This window comes from Caloenas nicobarica, chromosome 2, assembly GCF_036013445.1.
Source record: "Caloenas nicobarica isolate bCalNic1 chromosome 2, bCalNic1.hap1, whole genome shotgun sequence".
In the NCBI taxonomy this organism is placed as follows: Eukaryota; Metazoa; Chordata; class Aves; order Columbiformes; family Columbidae; genus Caloenas; species Caloenas nicobarica.
Genome location: NC_088246.1, coordinates 149355813 through 149376894, shown reverse-complemented (window position 1 = coordinate 149376894; position 21082 = coordinate 149355813). Strand labels below are relative to the sequence as shown.

Here is a 21082-nt window from a genome sequence, read left to right as displayed (position 1 = left end):
AGCTGAAGTAGTGAAATCTTGGTGAGAAGCCAACAGACATCTAGCTAGCTGTTAGCCTGGTAAAAAAGCAGCTTTCTACTGTCAGGATCAGCATTACCCTGACAGTTGCAGCAACTCTCAAGCCTCTGGATTTGTTTGCAATGAGAGATTTGTTGTGGATTTTTAACAAGGCTCCTGTGTGTGTGCCATGCTTAGTAAATATTGGCCTTCAGGGTATTTTTCAGTCACGCTGAATGGACTGTTAGTTTCCTCAAACTGCAAAGTGCAGAAAATCCATTTCACTGTTGGGGTTTTTTGTTGGTTTTTTGTTGTTGTTTTTTTGGGGGGTTTTTTGCTATAGAGATTGCATCACAAATTATGCTGTACAAAAGAAAAATAAAATCACAAGAAAGATTGTGCCTAAGGAGCTGGGGAGGAAAGAAACCAGTAACTGTGTAATGTCCACTTCTTAAATAAGTGACATGGCGAGTGTTAAATTTCTGTTATGAAAATTATGAAACAGTATTTTTATTTTATTAGTAGTTCTGTGAACATGAAAATAAAACGAATCACTGAAAAGCTGTACCTTTTAACAGGAGGTTATGATAGAAAAACATATCCAAATTGTTAGATGTCAGACAGAAGGAAATATATAGAGAAACAGAGAAAATGAAAACAAAGTGCCATGTATCTGAACTCTATACATAATGTAATGTGTGACTAAAACAACAATGAAAAAGAAATGGACGTTGTGAGGGGTTTCAATGGCTTCCTATTTTACAGTTTAATGTTTTGATAGCCAGTGGAGTTTAATATTAAAATATTTGTAGTGCCCCTGTGAACTATTCTGCGGATATTTTTATGAGCTAATTTTAAATGAATATGAGCAATGGGATGAAGCTTTTTCATTTGAACATGGTTTATAAAAACAAAAAGCTTCCTGAGATAGTGTGGGTATGCTGAAAGCTGTACTGCACCGACATATTCAAACTTTACAGTACTCAAGTGATTTTTATTTTTTTTTTTCAGCGACTGTGGCGAGGTTGTTCCAGAAGTCTGTATCAGTCATAGTGAAAAACTGCATTGCTTTTGATCACTTTGATATTCTGGAGAACGATAGTGTATGAGAATGATTTTTCTTTTTTTATCGTCCTCATTTAAGTGATGGCAGAGCAATGAATAGAACAATAATTTATGAAGTATTCACACGCTGTATGTATACTTTCATTATACATTTACAGAAGACCTATTGTTTTCTGTTTTCTGCTGGAGGCTAGGCTTGTCGAAGAATAGTCTAGAATAGACTCACTCAGTGCATGTGTTGTCCATTTGCCTGTCAGCAATAGTTTTGACAGAGAAAACAGGGAGTTTGAGTGACTGCTGGTCTGTCTTAAGGTATGGTAATGAGGCTAATTAGGAGAGATGAGAGCTGAACTGGATATGTGAAGGCAATTATCCGTGAAACTTTTGTCATGCTTTATCTTTATCAGATCTCTCTTTCTCTATTTTTGGCATTTGCCAGTGACACACAAAATGAAAATATTTGAAGTGATACATATTTTAGAAAAATGAAGTAAAGAAGGAAGGCAGAGGGAAATTTATATGAGAACATCTCGTTATTAAACTGTACAACTTAACAAGGATATTGTAGTTCAGCAAGCAAAAACCTTGCCTGCGTTATTCTTGTCATTTACATTTACATGAATTAAAATAAATTACTTTTTGTAATAATGAACTTACTAGACACCTACATCTCCCCTCTTAAGTGTACATTGTTTTGTTTGCTCCTTTTATGTTATGAGTAGCTGCAGCAAGTATGTTATTAAACGCACTTGAAAGAAAAGCATGCAAAGAGCATGAAAAGAGATTGAAAAGGCATTTAATTGTAAATTAACAAAAAAGCTGAAATTTTTGCATTTATATTTTCAGGAGGCTAGTTCGATTTACTTTCAGACTGTTTCTTACACCAATCCAGTACAAACTGATTAGAAAAGAAGCACTGAACAGAGCAAATGAAAACCAGGTGTCACAAGTCTTGATGAATCAATGCACATAATCCACAAAGAAAGAAGGTGACAAATGAAACTTGCACATTAATGAGACTATAACCAGGCTCAATTACTGGGCCGTTTTGAAGAGCCATAGTAACTTCACACATCTTTTTGTGTTAGAGAGAAAAAGACATCCTCTGAGCTCTCTGCACACTCCTGCTTCTTGCACTAATTCAAAAGGCAGTATACCTCTAATCCACTTTTAAAGAGAATATAACATTAAAGAAAAAACTATCTATAGAAGACGTGCTCAATGCCTTTTTCAAAGAAAAAATCTACTTCATAATTTAGGTAGTTTTAGTGAAGTTGGACATTGCATATTAGACTACCAAATGTGCTTATGAAGTCAGATTACATACTGCAGGTCGAATTTATCTTGGTAGCATGCAATCCTCTCTTCTGAACTTGCTAGAAATATGGCAAGGAGTATAGTGAATAGATTTGTAATAATGATCAACGCTTATCGCCCAGGTATTTTTCTGCTAAATACCAGTTCTTTTTCTCAGATTTTGTTTTGCAGCATGCATGTTCAGAGCTTTGAATTTTCTGCTAGCAACAATATTACACGTGTCCAGAATGCCAGCACAGAACACCCGAGGTCTCCAATAATAATGCCAAACCTTACATGAAGGACTGAATTATATTTTGTGTCTTCATTTGCTTTTGGTGATGATATGGAGTTACTTGATCTCAGGTAGACCCTGTTGCGCACTTGCTCCTGTAAGGTCTCCTTGTTCTGTAAGGCACAGCTGACTTGACTCGCTGCCATCACTGCCCAATTCCTCGTTCCCCTCCCTCCTTCACACACACATGCGCACGCAGAAAAACACCCTCTTCTTTCTACGCTACAAAGGTGGGGAAAGTGGTTTATTGCAGATTATAGGCCACAGCCATTAGCTTCTTAGATATAATAACTTGTACTGATCTTCAGTAAAAAAAGGCTACTGTTGCCTCCATGCGAGAGTGTAGAGAACTCCTCTTTCCACAGACTTTTGCATGATGGAGAAGATGAAAAACCTTAGCCCACAGTCCATAGGAATAGTAATAATAAATTTTAAAAAATGTAAAATAAATTAAATTAAAAAAAAAATAAAGAGATTAAGGGAATGATCACAGAAATGCCACTTTCAGCCATGAGGAAAAGTAGCGCCAGGGACACAGGACCTCTTCCCATGTGTGATACCCTTTCTCACTATAGACTTCACGTTTGGCGTTCACAACTATAAAGTTCTGGAATACAGCTTTGTGCAAGAGGGAAAACTGAAAACAATCTTTAGATCATTTATCTGTTACCTCTCAGCTTGACTAAACAGAAACTCCTCATATGCATTCCTGCTCCCTTCAGCTCCTCTTCTCCTGTTTACAGTCTGCTGCATTATGCATGACTCGTATAAATTTACAAAGAGAACAAATATTCTGGTCTCCAAATGTCACTGGGAAGAAGACTCAAAATCTTCTGATCCAATGCTACAACTGAATAACCTAAAGAAGTAATTTATCTAGTTACAGAAGCTAACCTTTTTTTTAGTGTGTCTGGATGTCTTTACCATATTTTCCTAACCATTTGACAGTGGTGGTATGTAAACACTTAAAACATTTTATTATAGTACCGCACTGTTGCAACAGGTACTCGTAACAAATAGGTTACTAATGAAGTGTCATTTCCTTGCCTTATTTGGTTTGTGTTGCAACCTTAATTATATTTCGATTTTAGAATAAACTCTCAAAGTAGCGTACAGGGATTTGGCCACACGACTTGCATTAACATTAATCAAAATCACGTGTCTGGATTCCCACCACACTAAAAAAATACCTTTTGATTGTTGATGGGGATTGTGTGCGGGGGGTGCACATGCCAAAGGAGGCTTCACCGGCAGCTTGCTTTTGTTCTGAGTCTCGGTCGTGCTCCTCATACCTGAAGTAAAAGATGGCAGCGACTACTGGAGCCCTTTGTTCGCAGGCTGTGTCATTGAGGACAGTGACAATTCATGTTTCCTCACTTTAGTCAACATGAACCCAGCAAGTCCTTTTTGCTGAGGCAGTAACTGTACCCTGGGGGAACAGTCATGTCTTTGGTGTAACCGTGAGATTTTGAGCCCCAGGATGAAATGCTGGTAAAATAAAGCTTCATGTCTGTCATCATCCTCAGCACCAACCAAGGCTTTGTGAAAAAGTGACTTTTTATCAGCAATTTGCATGTTGTTAGAGTTTTGCGTTCTTCCTAATTTTCCTGCTTCTGCTTGCAAGCAAAGTGTCAAACATTCCTGCAGCGGAGGGAAACTGTTGTAGCAGTTCTCGAGTCCCGGTGGGGCCGTGCCCAGATCCCCCCAACTCATTAAATAGGCTTCAGGGGTTAGACATATTTTAGTATGTTTTGCCATAGATTGAAAAGTGTCATTTTGGTTTTTTTTTTTTTTCATGCGCCTGTTGACCCATTGGTGGCTGGTGGCCACCGATTCGGAGACCACTGTATCATGGGTTTAATACCAGAATATCTCACAGAACCAAAATGAAGTCATGTCTTAATCTCTTCAGGCCCTCTTTAATACACAAATGCAGTTTCTTCATTAAAAATATTTTTTTAAAAGCTGCATATATTGCTCCACTACCAAACTCAAGAGAGTTTCTGTCTGGGAATCGGAGCCAGTGAAGCTCAACAGTTTATAAGTAAGTCAGCCATGGTTATAAGTTGTGTTTTTGCAGCTATATCTTCTGCTGGCTCCTCTGGAGCACATTTAAAAAAAAAATCTTAAAGATGATATTCCATGTCTAAGCTAATCCAAAATTTTCATCAGAATAAACCTCCAGAAAAAAAAAAAAAAAAAAAAAAGAAATTTCCTTGAATATCCTATCTTGGAATGATGAGTGTTGACTGACTGAAAAACAGGAAAAAGGAGTTTCATTTACTGGATTTCAAAGCAGTTACCTCATAAAATAAATAATAACTTTCCATATTGCTTTGCCATTAATCCATATATGTAATGCAAATAAATAAATAAGAAGTTTCATATACTCCAAAATTTACAATGATTCCACCACGTCAAGACAAACAGTTTCTCTCTGTAATGACGACTCATTGATTTGGTGTAGCACCCCAAGACCCATTTAAGAAAAACACAGTTATGTCCCTTTGGCTGACTGAGGCTCTAACATTTAATAAAACCTGAAACCCAGGCATTTTCTTAATTTTTGTATTAAGTCCAATCTTGAAACAGCTTATGGATGTGCTTAACTTTACACAGGTGAATAGGCTTATGAAAATAAATTAGATCTCTCCTATGCTTAAAATACAAGGCAACTTTTTTTTTTTTTCCTCTTAGGAGCAAGATCTTTCTGTGCTGCTATAAAATTCATTTTTACTTCTGCTTTATCACATTCAGATGCTTTCTCTGCTATTCTGCTATGTTTTCTGTTTTAAACTAGCACTTTTAGAAATATAGTGTTCCCACCGTGGCATTGGCGAGAAAAAAAGATGTATTTGAAACTTGTATGGATTCAATGAAAGTGCTAATAAAGATTGCCTTAGTCCTAAAATCTAACCAAAAAAACCCATTAAAATTGCTATTGAACAAGCCAAGAGGTATTGTGTAATGAAACAGTTAAAGTAGCACTTGTTTCCTGGCAATGATAGAAAGGATTTTTTTCATTTTTAAAAACATCTTTCAATGTATAGTCCTTTTCAGTTTGCATCTGTCTGCATCATGAACGATCCTTTCACCCCCTTTTCAAAGCCATATGAAGCTTGCAATGCAGGATAATTAAAACAAATCTTGAGTAAACTGTTTGGTGGAGATAGAAGTTTGATGGTTGAATATATAAAAAATTGTAACCAGATGTTGTTCAGAAGCCATAGTAGTTTAAAGATCATGAGTTTTTTCTTTTTTCTTTTTTTTTTTTTATTAAGCAAAAATATTCTAATTGAAGTTGTCAGCAGGAGTGAGACTAATATGCCTGTATTTGATTAAATAATAGTTTATTTAACATTCAGTGTGGCCCAAAATTGGCTGATACTGAAATACAGAAACTTCTTACTTCAGATTTTTTGTATTTAAATAGAGTGAAAAGTAAACCTAGTTAATGTTAACATTTTTGCTTGATATTCCCAACTATTATATTATTTGTCCACTTCATGTCTCAATGGAATGCTGTGCTATCCATTGCAGACACATTCTCTTCCTGTTCTCTTATTAACTGCTTGGTTGATGGAACAAATGGAAAAAGAAAGACGGGCAATAAAGCCTGGAATGCACTCGTTGATCAGAATTATTACTGAAATCTGGTAGAATTTAAGAGCATAATGCAAGCATCATCCAACATCCCTTCTTGCTAGGCTGTGCAAAGCACAGGAACTCGACAGACGCGTTAAGGGATATTCATGCATGAAAAGACTAGTGTGTTTTAAAAATACCAGAGTATTGAAGTATGTGCAGGAGATTTCCTGGCAGTTATCTCCTCTATACAGGGTAGCAGTGTCTAGTGGATACACTCAGAAAAAGTAGTGGCTAAGATTCTTTCCCTAGATGATTGCTGATTTTTTTCTATTGCTTCACTAATTGACATAGTGATGTCTCCTGAAGTCAGATGCTGAGATTCTTTCTCTGTTGTTTTTTTTGGTTGTGGTGGTGCTGGTGGTTTTTTTGGTACTACCTTGCTGCTTATATAGCCCTGTAATCTTACGCGATGCTGTGCATAAACAAGGGGATCCCCATCTTGCCTTCTATGACTAACCATAGTTAAAACCATAGGAATTTCATTCTTGCTCTTCCCTCTGTAGCTGTTTGGCCTTTTGCGTAAGAAGGGACTGCGTGACTCACAATCCGCAGGCTGCGCTGCATTTAAAAATGAACCATAAAGGCGTGAGTGGCTTGGTTTATTGATGGCATGTGTGTGTGTGTGCGAATACTTCCCGCAGGAATGCTTAGAATCAGGACCGCAATTAGGCATTTTTAAGGCAGACCTATCTTTAAAATAGTTCATTCCGATCATCGAGCAATGTTGTTTCGCAGTGTTTTCTTTGCCCCCTGCCATGGGAGTAGCACCCTTTGGGTGCCCTGGCAGTACCCTCTGGTGACTGCAGCTGCCTGGCACAGCCCGGTCTGGCTACCCGGCCATTTCATTGCGCCTTTGCCTCCATACCTGGGACTGCACCCAGTGCTTCCTGCAACACTGGTCTTTCAGTGCTCCTACAACCTGCCAGTAAATAGCAGACAAGGCCAAATTTGTAGGGAGATTGCAACATTCTGTAGGAAACTTGTATTCCATTACAAGGCCATTAATCACTGAAATGTAGTAGAAATCACAGCCCCAGCTGTGCATGCAATATGTGCTATAGTGCTGGGGCTGTTATTCCTGAAACGCAAAATTATGTAGGCCGTGTTGAAGATATGTCTATCATATCTGCTCTGGTTGTGCCAGGTGTATGCCAGGGTTCCAAAGGTAGATGGCAAGGCCAGAGTAAAATCAGGCAAGGATTATCCTTGCAATAGTGAAAGCCAAGCTCCGTGAAGTCAGATTTTTTTCCTCTTTTTTTCCTTCTTCTTCTATGTCTAAAACAGATGGACATAAAATCAGCGCTAACTCTGTAGGTTTTCTGCCATCTTCTGATCTCTTTGTGCTTTATGCAATAGGTGGAGTTATCCTGGGTATGAAATAGGAAACAATTTGTTCTTTGATTTAGCAGAGGAAGAGTTAGTTGCAAACCAGCAATTTGTTAAATGCCGTAGCTAAGATGCTTAGCTTTGCACTGCCCTAAAGTAACTTCTAGAAGTTGTTCTCTCATTAACTCAGACTGCTATTAATAAAGGAAGTAGAGTCCGAGATTTATATTTTAGGCATTATTTCTGAGAGGTATAACTCATCAGTAATTGCAACCTGATTTCAGAAAGATCTTTCCTTATAAAAATACATACGTGTCACAGCCACTTACATGTGTGGGCATTATGCAAAAGAGCAATACCCCCTCTGTCTCATGCCCAGATTCAAAGCCTGCTTTAGAGGGTCCGGGATGCTGGTCACAGACAGGTAGCGTTGGCAGCCATCCCAAAATCCTCCTCAAAGGGTCCAGGGGTTGTTACCGCATGAATCGTTCAGTGTTCCCCACACCTTCCTCATCTTCCTGCTGATTTTACTATCAGGGTTTCACAGCCATGAAGTTTCCACAGCCATGTCCATTTCCATATGACTAGCCACTAAGGTGTGAAATCCTAGTCCATGACACAGAACGAAAAAATGTTTCCTATAAAATATATGTAGGAAATAAAAGCCCTTCTCTTTTCAGTTCCTGAAAGAGGGCTTTTGGCAAAGATGCTGATGAAATGGAAGATTATTTTTATTTCTCTTAGAGGAAAGGCATGTCATTATAAATGTGCTCCTTTCTGGTGTACATCTTTTTCCTTCTCATTCGCAAAGATTCCAGTAGATGATAAAGAAAGGGAGGGAAAACAATTTGACATCGACTGTTAAGGAAAGCCTGAATTAAATTGAAAAGTGAATTCTGAAGAGTGTCAGAGTTTTTGTTCCATCAGTAAGACAAAAATAAATGGTTTTGAATATAGCCTGTTTGCAAGTAGCAGCTATGAGGTTGTACAGCAGGTCTAAATTTAAAGGTTTCTTTTTATTTCAAAGTTGTGTATATGAGCCTTCTGGAGGCTTGTTTCAAAATCAGATTAACTGTGATACTAGCAGATGGAAGGTAAAAGGGAAAATGTTTACTGTCATTTTTTTTGCCTAAATAGCAAAATCTGATATATTGATCAGTAGAACAGGACCAAACAGTTCTTCCTTGAGTCCACGTCCCAGCTCTGCACAAACCCGGGAATACATTCAGGCAACCCAGTGGTCTTTGCCTCTCCAGTTCCAACACGGACGCAGCCACAGCTGCCGGCGAGCGAGGCCGTGGAGCCGCTGACGCCGCTTTAGAAAGGAAGCGGAGGGCTTGTTTTACAAGGCATTCCTGTGCAGTAAGCTTCATTTAAGATGCCTCTAAAGGATGTGAAAAATAAGTTAACTGTGGGCTTGCAGGAGGATTTTACCATGCCTCCCCTTCCAGCCTGGGGCTTGATTTCTTGACTGCCGTTTTCCAGTCCTTCGCAGCACTCTGCACTAAAGCCTGAGTATGTGACAGGGTGGGTACATTTCTTCCTTGGCGTCCGGAACTCGTGATGGAAAACCCCGCTAAGTTCTGTGTTTCTCTTGTACTGCTCTTGTAAGGGTTGTGCCATTTAAGAGAATGACTGCCCCCAGCAGTAAATTCACCCTGCCACTTGCTTTAGAAATAATTCCTTCGGTGGAATGCAATCCGTAGGAGTGATTCTGACAATGCAGATTTTGAAGCTGGTGTCTGAAGCAATTTAAGAACTACTTTTTTAAAAGTAAGAGAAAAATTAGATGCTGGAAGTACTGTTGTGCAGTTACAGTATTCTCTCTGTGCAGATTGGAATAAGTATAAAAAATACAGAGGGTATACCAGTTTATAGGGCTGCAAAGGCAGAGAAGCCCCAAATCCTGTATAAATGTTATTAAGATAAATATTGTTTATTATTTTTTTAATTGATTTACCTACTGAGTGGTTCGCCTAAAAAGAAAAGAAAAGGTTAAGGCAGTTTAGTTAATGAGGCTAAGCTTGATTAATAAGGGATTCAGAGTATTCCTTTGTGCGCACCAGTTACCATGACTTTCCTTCTTGCTATGCTTTTACATGTTCCAACTGCCTCTAGTATTTTATCAGGAAACTCTTCTTGTTTTGTGTTCTTTTGTTTGGCTGGGGTTTTTTTTTGTTTGTTATTTGTGTGTGTGTTGTTTGTTTGGGTTTTTTTGTTTGTTATTTTGTTTTTGCTTGGGTTTTTGTGGTGGTGGTATGTGGGGGTTTGGGGGGTTTTTTGTTTGTTTTTTTTTTCTTTTCAATCTTGTGTTATATCACAAATTTTAAGGTCTTCAGTCGTTATGCTGTGGCTCTGTCTTGAATTCCATGAAATGTTTCGTATCAAACCAGGAGACCATATGCCCATGTTGGCCTAAAATTCTCAGTGCATCATGTACCAGAAATAGAAGCTGGTAAAGATTCTTCAGAGATTGTGTTCACTTGTTCCAAAGACCTGGTTTGTTTATGGAAGGGATGCTTGCAGTACATAAACACTATTTAAGGAGAAATGTCTCCAAAATGTAGAACAGTTGTTCTCTTCTCCTTCTCATCTTAATGGTATTTTTGAGGAAAGCTATACAACACCCTATACTGAGTCTCATTTACAAGTAGGCATTAGGATCTTAATAGGAAAGAGCAAGCAGAGAATAATTTTTGTAAAGCCTACATTAGATACTTCACTCAGCTTCTCATAAACATTCTGAAATTCTTTATGGTGGAATTTAAAAGTAGGTTTCTTCACTTTTAGTAGCTGTACAGTTTTACAGACTGCGATCTTTACCATTCAGTCTGGATGCTGGTCTATTTTAATTAAAACTTTTAGAGCCATGAAATTTGAAGTGTTTTATTTTTGAAGGCAAATTAATAGGAATTAAGGCTGAAATGGATAGAAATTAATAGAACAAAAAAAGTAACACGCAATCTACAGCTGCTCGCTGAAGAAAGATTCACAGAATCCTTAAGGTTGGAAGGCACCTTGGGAGATCATCTAGTCCAACCCCACTGCTCAGAGCAAAGTCAACCAGGGGAGGGTGCTCAGGGCCGTCAGGTTTTGAATGTCTCCAAGGACAGACAGTCCATAGCCTTTCAGGGCACCTTGTTCCTGTGATCAACCACCCTCACAGTAAAAAAACTTTTCCCTTGTGTTCATGTGGAATCTCCTGTATTTCAATTTGTGCCTTTGTTTCCTGTCTTCTCACTGGGCAGCACTGAGAAGAGCCTGGCTCTATCTTCTTTACTTCCCCATCAGGTATATATTGATGAGATCCTCCTGAGCCTTCTCTTCTTTAGACGACACAGTCCCAGCTCTCTCAGCCTCTCCTTGTGTGACAGATGCCTGAGTCCCTTAATGTGCTTTGTGGCCCTTCGCTGGACTCTTTCCAGTACCTTCATGTGTTTCGTGTACTGGGGAGCCCAGCACTGGACACATCACTGCAGATGTGCCCTGACCAGGAGAGATCAGAGGGAAGGATCATCTCCCTCAACCCACGGGCAATGCTCTGCCTAAGGCTGCCCAGGAGGCTGTTGGCACTTTTAGATGGGTTAGCTTTAAAAAAATACAACTATGGGGTTTTTTTTTTCTTTTTTTTTCTTTTTTTTCCCCTTTTCTTTTTTAGAAGATACCTTCCTAGATGGTTGTTGGCTTGATCACAGCTCTAGTCCATTCCTGCTTCTTAAAGCTATCAGTAAGAAACCATCAAGTATTTTTGCCAAGAATGGGATCACAGGACAGAATAAGACGATTATGTTAGAGCCAACCATTTAGATACAGACTTTGCCTTATTGTCTTGTTATCTGAAAATGTTTGGAATGGATTGGATTAGATGAAAATGTCCATTATAAAAAGGCCGCTACTTTTCAATATTTACCACTCCGTGGTATCTGGGATACCACAGTTTCTCCCTAAGCTCACAATAGGAAATAACTATGGTAATTGTGTGGTATGGGTTGGCAAATGTTGATTTTTCTGAATGGAAGCCATTCTAGCAACAGCACGTAACAAGATCAGCACTGAGAGCGCGGTCCTAACCGTATTAAAAATAATAGGTGGACATCGTCCGCTTTGGATCCCATCCTAGGAAAAACTTTCTCAAGGGAACTGCGTGAGACTCAAATTATAGTTACTTCAGTTCCTGAATAAGTATATAAGCTATAGCTGCTCATATGAAACTTTCTCTTGTTCTATTTTTTTCTTTAGTTAAAATTAATGGTCCTAAGGGGTATTTTTTAAAGTACAAGTAACAGGTAAAGGTTACCTCACTGCTTTTCACCAAGAGGTAGACACCTAATTGACATTTCCTCTCTGAGTCCTGAAGACTTCTCTGCAAACTTTAGATCCTCGTTTTGTAACTTTGTATTAGAAATTAGTCTTCCAGTGTAGTTTCCAGATTTGGGGTGCAAATTGGGGAGGATGTAGGTAATCAAAAGGCAGTGGGACTGAAGCTTCTAAGACACTTAATGGCTTTTGAAATTTTTACCCCCGAGGAGCCTTTCCCCTGCTGATTTTGGCAGCCCTCAGCCAAAATCTACAAATGAGAGTTCCTCCTCTCAGCTGCTGGCTTTCCGAGCCATTTTCTATATAAATAGAGATCACGTGGACTTTAATAAGGTCAGGGAATGTTTTTTAAATGTCTGCGATTTTCTTTTCTCCTCAAAAACTTAATTTTGCCCATCTGATTTCTGTGGAAGTGGGAACAGATGCCAGAAGCTGAGAACTCCAGCAGCTTTGTGCTCACGCTTACAGCAGAGCGGGATTGGGACCCTCAATTACTATCACATGTAGAGTTACATGTTGGCTCTTAGCTGAGATCTGCAAATGCACTCTGGTTCTTCTACCACGTCAAAGTTAAGGGTGTTTAAGGAAATATGGATGTATCTGCTCCATTTTTATCTGTTCATTTGATGAGTGAGATTACTTCATGAAAGAAGGGATATGTGGGGTGCGTTCTTGAGCATAAATCCTCAAGTATTGATGCCTAAACTTAAGCACCTAATTCCATGTTTAGACACCTTCATAACTGGCTCTTTATCTCAGAAAGTATGTCTGTTTATAGCAAAGTCTAACTATTGATTTAGGTTCCCCGTTTGAGACAGCGGGGCTTGGATATTTTTACCTTGTGCCAAGAAACGAAAGAGTCAGAAGTATTTCCAGTTTTCTCGGTGTCTCTTTTTGTGTGCTTAGTTCTGAGGGTACTACTTATATCCACTTACTGATGAGAATAAGAATAATCTAATTTTGTGCATTTTGTACTGTTTACATGGCGTTTCTGATTTGAAAAAATGCAAGAGACTCGAAATGAGGTTTTCCTAGATTTGTTCTCTGACGACGACTGAGCTCGTTCGGAAGCACACGGCGTTCGGGAGGGAGCAGCAGCCCATGTGTGCGAGTGCCGAGTTCTCGGGCAGCCGTTCAGCATCGGAGCTGCTGCGTGAATCTGTTTCGGCAAAGTGCTAGCGAAGAAAGGTTTATATTATGTAGGAACAAGGATTGCAGCTACCAAACCAGGCTCCCTCTGTCCTGCTCGTGCACGCTAATACATTTGATTGCTTTGCATAAATCCTCTGTTAAAATTGCCCAAGTGGCCAAGCTGATTTAGAAAAGTGGGAAGAAGTTCTGCCAGAAACTTCGCAATTTTTACAGCAGTTTCTAAAAAGGCCTGATAAAACCTGTTGCAATACTAATGTAATTCTGGTGAAGAATCTGAGAGATGCTGCTGGCAGCTTTTTACTGCATTAGGTGCTAAACTGTGAAAAGAAAACGAGACATAAATTTAGGCAGATTGTAGTTTACATACTCACAAGCACACCTCAGCAGAGATAACGCGTTACCTTCAATCAGTGTACGGGAGGGAGGGAGGAAAATGGTGCTACACAGGGGGAAACAAAGACAATCAGGGCTTTCTTCTGGAGCAGCTGCAGCCAGTTCCACTAATGGAAGTGCAAGAGCAGAAACTGGCAGCACAAGGTACACGTTCGTTTTTACAGATGGCAATGCAGACAAGTTGGTAATTGAGAAGGAAGTCGTGTACGTGAGCTGTGTGACGGGGGACAGCCCATTACAGTACTTTCCTGTGTAATTGACTTGGTGAGTTATTGGAGACAGAATTTCTAGTCCTCTTGAATAGGTTTCAGTTGCTGAAAAATGACATCATTATTGTGCGGGAAATGCAGGTTGCTGCTTTTTTTTTTTTTTCTGCTATTAGTGTTAATAAAACTTTTAAAATTAATTTTCAAGTTGCTTCCGTGGAGGTCTGTGTTGTTCTGCTGGTAGTCAGTGGCAAAATGCAGCACAAACAAGATCATATCATTGTGTGGTAGCTGCTGTTTAAGGCACTGGAAGAAATCTAAGGATGATCAGCTTGTGTGAGTTGAAGGATAAGACCTCAAAAATACGTTATGTCTAGTAAAAGGAGGTTGAAGGAAACTGCTTTCAAAAAATTATATTTTGCGTAGAATGATTAAGTAGATATTTAAGTCCTTGCAAACCAGACTGACATATAGTTCCACCAGAAAATATTGCTCAGTCTTCATTACAGATGCCTTATACCATAAATAGGTATATCTGCATTTACTTAGCCTGCGTATATGTATTTGGCCTAACAGAAGATCACATATATTTTTAACACACAATGTTTAAAAACCAACTGCCGCTAACTATGGCAAGGAAGTCTAACCTGCAGAAAAAGTTTTTATTGTTTCATATTATGCCACTGCAGATCTTGAAGGGGAAAATGTGAAATTACCTTCCATCCCTGTTCGGATTAACAAGGTAATACACCGTGAACTACACAATTTTCAGCATTAAATGCTCAAATTAATGAAACCAATGAGTCACTGTAAAGTGTATTGTGATTATTTATGTGATCCCATAGTTGCATGTGGCCCTTAATGGCTGATTACAGCGATGGTAAATGGCAGCCTGTGGAGCTCCGGCTCTGCTGTAGGTGGGTGGCGGGAGCCGGGTCCCTGCCAGTGCAGTGACAAGGTTGGGTCAGCTGGAGCCTGGGGGAGGAAATAAAGGTGAGGCGAGGGTGATGGAGATTTCCAATAGCAAGTGATTTAGTAGCTTCTTTGCATAGCTATGTTTTTCTTAATGTAATCATTTCTTTTGATCAGCCATTGCTTTACTTTGGTAGCAATTATGGCATCGTAAACTAATATCTTGCTAAATTCTTCTTGCTTAGTAAGACACAAAGTTTTTTTGCTGTCTTTTGGTGGGTTTTTTATGTAGTGAATGCCACTGTCTCTAAGGTAGCTTTACAAAATAGAGGGAAATGCTTCAAATACTGGGGCAAAATCTACTAATCTGCATTTTTGCTGCTGATAAAAAAAACCTTGCAGTTTACATGCACATTAAAATATTTACTCTCCCTAAGGGATCAGGGGTAGGATTCTGAAAGGCTGTGCTAGCAGTAATGTTTAATTTACTGTCTGGGGTTTTTTCCCCCTCTCTAAACCCCCTTGGATTCCTCTCATTAAAAGTTTGTAATACAGCATATATCATAAAAAGATGCTGTCACAATAGAGCATTAAAAATTCCACTAAACTTTTTATATGAATTAGGTGTGTAATTTTAACTTTCCTCTTGGCGTTTTTACTTTCTTCCTACCTTGCGTTTCCTAACTTCTTTCTTATGCGTCTTTCAAATACAGCTCTTTAATGTAATTGCTCTTGAAAATGTCTTAGATGAAGAGTTCGGATTTGGCACATTAAATTGACTTCAAGAGGCATCTGTTAACTCATAGTTAAGGTTGAAAACAACTTCTACTTTAACACTCTGCTTTATGTGTTTCGCTTTTTTTGATAACTTATGCTTTGGGGCTGAAAATTTGCTGTGCCTGGTCTATTCCTGAAAGCTGTCCAAGTTATAAACGGAATAAAACCCAATGACTTTCTTTTTAATTTAGACATAGCTACAGCAAAAGCAACTAAAATTTTAAAATGCGAAACTTTACAGGGGCATAGTTGTGGCTGTTTTCATAGTTGAGAGAGAAAGCAGTTTTGATTAAACACATTCAGAAAGGTCTGAGTGCCTCTGCAGCCAAAGTAAATGAGCACTGGAAGCTTCTTTTCTCATCCTAAACAGCAGAAAGTAGCACTTCAACATCCAGATGCTGCCCAGGGTTTAAACTTTAATTAATCTGAGCTTCACCCAAACTCAGAGAATTAAATACCTCCTCTTATAAGGAGGACGATAGCTGGAAAGCCCTAGCAGGTGTGAAACAAGAAACTCCTAAGTACTCACGGCAGCGCAAATGCAACATACACACATGTAACCAGGAGCACACTATACTGTTTTTCTGAACTGTGTGGTAGCAGCCCGGCAATTACAGGTATGAGACCCACTGCTTACAACTGATCCTGTCGCAGCGGCTACAGCTGATCCTCTCCACAGCAGGTCACCTGGCTCATGCTGAACCGAACACCTGCAGGTTTCCTTGTCCCTTTCAGACCCGCCGTGTTGCCAGAGAGCATCCAGAGCCAGCGTTTGGCCTTTTTTTCAGTGAGGCGTGTATGGTAGTAGTCCTCAACTTTGTCATTGGAAATAGGTCATATACATGCTTATTCTTGGGGAACACTGATGATTTCTCTGCACCTCATGCTCTGGAGCCACGATTACCACGTGGTCTGTTTCTGGCATGGTAGGGAAGCCAGAGACGGTAAAAAAATCCACTCAGGCTTCATTGTGTCGTCTTTCTGTGATGGGGAAGTGAAAGTAATCAGAAAAAGACAAGTTTTGTGGTGTCCAAACCAAGAGGGTGATGTAAGACAAATGCTTCGCTGACGCTTGTGGAGGCTGTTTGAGTTTCTAAAAGCATCTCCTGGCAGAAACTTTGAAAACAGGATGTATTTGGCACTAGCAGAGTGTCAGGCACCGTTGCTTAGTCTAGCTAGCTAAAACGCTGTGGTTCCTCAGCAGTGTTTCTGGCTGTGCTTTTACAATATAGATTTTGCTACATGAAGTTCCATTGAAATAATAACTGAAAGTTCAGTACCTTTTTAAATATTTCTTTTTTATAACTGTGTGTTGTGGTGCTTCTACATGGCTACAAAGTTCAAAATCATGTAAACTGTAGTCATCTTTTTAAAATCTAAAGCAGTTTTTATTAAAATCAAGGGACTGATCCTGCCAAGATAGCTAAATTAATTACTTGTTAAGGTATTCTCTGCTCTTCCATTGCTTAGCAGAAAGCACTACTAATATTTTCCTTGTTCCAGTAAAGTATTGGTAACTAGTGAAAATCCTTTAAGGAGTTAAAAAAAAATTAGGCATTCGAGCTTGACGATGTGTGTACCAAGTTTCAGACTTGTTCAATTTGAAATGGTCCAGATATGAAACCATAAAAAATGTGAGTAAATACTCTCCATATCAAGGGTTGTTATGCAATTATATGCTTTCAGCATGGTTCTTACTGAAGGAAAACAGTTAGTAGAGAGATCTGCAATACATGTTCAGTGAATAATTACAAACTTTCATAGCTTAGCTACATAAAACTAATAATCCACTTGTTGCTTTGCTATTACTAGAATACTAAAATGTGTGCATACTTTTTTTTCCCCAGAGCAAAGCTGCTACGAGTGTAGATTTGTTAGAAAGTTATCTGAAAAACTTGAAATCCTCTCTACCCTGCATCCCCCAGTTTTGGCCAATCTCCAAATTATAAACAGCTGAACTGATTTAAATAAATTTTTCAGTATCAAAAAAGAAAAGAAAAAAAAAGTTACATCTGGGCTGACAAAAAAATGCGCCAAGTTCCAGCCCAATGTGATTTGAGACAACATTGATATTAAACGCCCAGACCTAGGAGCTGGAATGGAAATAGAGACAGGCTCTTTGCGGCACTGGCCCCTTCAGGATTTGGGATTGCAATGTAGTGGTTATACGGCTCCAGATGATTAAAGCTTGACTTAATAGATACATATTTTAGTTATTTAGACCCTTTTGGCTTATTCTTCTAAGGATGTACAGGAAATTTTCATGGATAACTCCAGTTAGTGCTAGTGGCATTGATCGCAGACCGAAACCTTTTTATCTGTGGCTCAAACCCTCCCATGACTAGTTATGTCAATTCACCTTTCCTGAGCTGATCTGAAGAGATTATGTAACTATGGTAAGTATGCGCTCACATTTGAAAGAAGACAAAAGGTTCCATAACATATTTCTTGTAAATGCTGGCTAGCGTGTTATCGAGCAGAGCGCTTGAGCACATGGCCGGGTTTATGGGGACTGTGGGCCATGGCTCTTGCGCAGGCTTTGCTGGGCTGGAGATCAAGGGCCGGAAATCCAGAAATATTGGCCATTCCTGTTGACTAGTGCAAATGCTGAGTATGCAAAGCCAAATAGACTCATGTAGTGGAAGTATCTTCGCTAATTCATATTTAACAAATTCATATTTAACAAAAATATTTCAAAAAAAAATTAAGAAAATTTCTGTTGGCCCATAACCTTTAGAAAACTTAGTAAATAGAAAGTAAATTCCCTTTTTTTTTTTTTTTTTTAAACTGTATTGGTTTTAGAGGAGTACAGGCATTGTGGGCTTTTAAAAACAGCTTCCATTTTTTCTTGCAGACATCTTTAAAATTTCTCAGATGTATTTTGACAAGCAGGTCAGTTCTGTGATTAGTGGGATCTGAGAGTCAAGAATATGTAGTCTAATTCTGCCACAGTCCAGTTTCGCCCTAGGATATCTGTTCTAAAGCTGTTTCATAACCAAAAAGCCCGATAGAGTAACAACATTTGAGTTTTTTCAGAGGTGGTTTATTTTTTAATTCATTAGTATATGTCATCTATGTTGGAACACTTAGGTATTGGAACAATCATTGTTGATTATCCTGTAAGGTCCTTAAATACAATAGAAATAACAGATCAGGAAGGTAAAGACAAGATATAACTCTTCAAGCAGCATGTAGGACGAATTTACATACTTAGTGTTAAATTTAGGGAATGGTGTTTAGCTGGACTACTTTGAAATTTTAAATAGATGAATAGTTTGTAAGTACTAAATAAGCACAGGTATATGTTTTTAATATATATAGCTACTACTAGGTATTTTGTAGATCGTTGTCAGCTATAGTCATTGTATTATTTCTTTGCAACTAATGCCCAGTTTGGATCAGATCTTTCTTTAAGAGAGAAAAAAATGAGTTATTTTTGTCAGTTCTTTAAAGATATACTAGTTTCATAGCATTCAATTAAGATTTCAATGTTACTACACATTCTGTTGCCATTCAGCTGTGTTCAAGCGCAGCAAGTAAACTAGACCACTCTTCCGAATATTTTAAAAGACTTCCATGACTTTGTAGAGAGTATTTCCCAAACTCAAGGAACGCAAACAGAAATGAAAGAGTGGAAAGACTGACTCAGATTAAGGCTCCACTTGGTTAATACACCACAGCAAGAAGCCATAGGCCAGCAGACAAAAAGTAGGAATGGAAAGGAACAGTTTTGCAGTTGTATCTGAATCCTGGCCCTATACAGTCATTTCCACTTGGAAACTTCTCACCCTTCAAGTGGACCAAATTGGGGTTACTTTAGTGAAGCTTTTATGGTACTCTCGAGGAAAATATTTCAGCAGCCAGGTGAAGATGTGCAAGGATATGCAACTACAAAAAGAACTGGTAGCTTCAATTTTCTTGTAGATGAGTGCGCCCTCCCAGAGTGAGCTGTGTCTCAGATACACAACTAGTTAGATATTTGCTGAAGGACATCCACTACCATTTAGTTCTCCCCTTATCCAAATTGACAAAAACATAGTACATTTCTGCTTCTGATTTAAGAGACAAAGTAGGGAATGATGCAAGGGGGTGAGATAGAGATTATCTTGATGACAATCGCAATTTTATTGTATCACCTTAAGGTAGCACAACCTGCTGTACTAATGAAATTGTGTTCTTGGTTTAGAAGGGCAATTGTTAGCTTGACTTTGTGCTCACTAAAAACATTTCCCCAATCTTGTTAAATCATTGCACTCATTTCAGATTTTTATGGCTGTGCAGCTTACCAGCTCTCGTTTCTTTACGTTTCATTCATTTTCCTTGTATTGATGATTAATGGAGGATGTCGAACGTTAGAGTGAGCAGGCATCAGCAAATGCAAGATCATAATTAGTTTAGCTGACGAGGGCCTCTGATAGCACTTGCATCTGGATGGAAAAATTACCCTATAGGGAACTGGCTGCTCACCAGGTCTTTTTAGTGATACATTGTGAAACACCCGATGAATCAAATGCCCTTTCAATGCCAAGAAAGTGTTCCAGTCTTGAAGCCAAAATTATGTCTGCAGAAAGCTTTCCATTTGAAATGTATCAGAGTACAATTATAACCATTGTATTTTTTTGGCATGAACAACAGTCTTCTACAGTATGGACTGAAGTTAAATAAATTACTTAAATTTTATGAAACCCTGAAATTTTAACTTATGGCATTAGTAATTTTTAATTTAGAATAAAATTAGTTTTCACCCAGGCTGTTTTTCCCTGTACTCACCCGTTCTTATCTTAGATGCCGAAGGTTTCTTACTGATTTTTTTTTCCTTTGCAGAAAGGGAGCAGAGTTGAAATTCAGATTTTCTTTTCAGGAAAAGAATTCCATTTCCTGCTTGTTAGTATTTGTGCCCACAAACACAGCCTGACTTTTGTTTAAATGAGAAGTTTAATGAAATCATTACTCTGTAGAAAGAATTTAATGAGCAATACTCATAAATGTGTCTACTTTTAAATATTCCTGGACCATTATGAAAGCTGATAAATGCATAGCTCGGTCTGGTTAAAAATCAAATTCTATTTGGGAAAGTTGTACTGTGCCTTTCTTTGCCTGACTAAAATAAAATAAATAAATCTATCCATCGATGAGGCAGTGTGTTCTGGAGTTCGGGGTGAAGTTCAAAAGGTCTCACTGAGAATACTGTACTTTTATTTGTTTGGCAGAGTTTACTCCTCATTACTCCTCATTCTTTTCTGTGGGAAATATATGGTAACTTATACTGATTTCAGAAATGGGGAAGACTGGAACTGAATATCATGTATTCACTTAATGAAGTATAATCTCTGTTAAAGGAATTAGTATGACGCAAATACAAACTGTAATTAATCGAAGTGGTGGTGTTTCAGAATTCTCGTTACTGATCACACTTTAAAATCGATCAAGCTAAAAGGAAACAATCTGTTGTGAAATGCGGTGAAGAAACCAAGAGAAGTTTACAGAAAGTTGTCTGTCAGCTTCCAGAGGGGTTTTTCAGAATTTGCTGTTTAGAAACCATCATTAAATGCACAAAACTTGAAGTTCAAAAAGTTAAAGCTGTTATTCTGAAAAGGCTTTGGTGTTTCACACACCTCATCCATCACTCTAGGGTTAATTATAATGAAAATCAGTGGTGCCTATTAAGCACAATTGAACCTGACCTCATTATGGGCAG

At 38.5% G+C, this 21082-nt stretch overlaps 1 protein-coding gene across 7 annotated transcripts in view; it reads left to right on the top strand.

Annotated features, from left to right (window-relative positions):
• The window catches only part of TRPS1 (transcriptional repressor GATA binding 1), a 215472-nt gene that overhangs the window by 182546 nt on the left and 11844 nt on the right, over positions 1-21082 (top strand). The gene's annotated exons all lie outside the window — the stretch shown is intronic.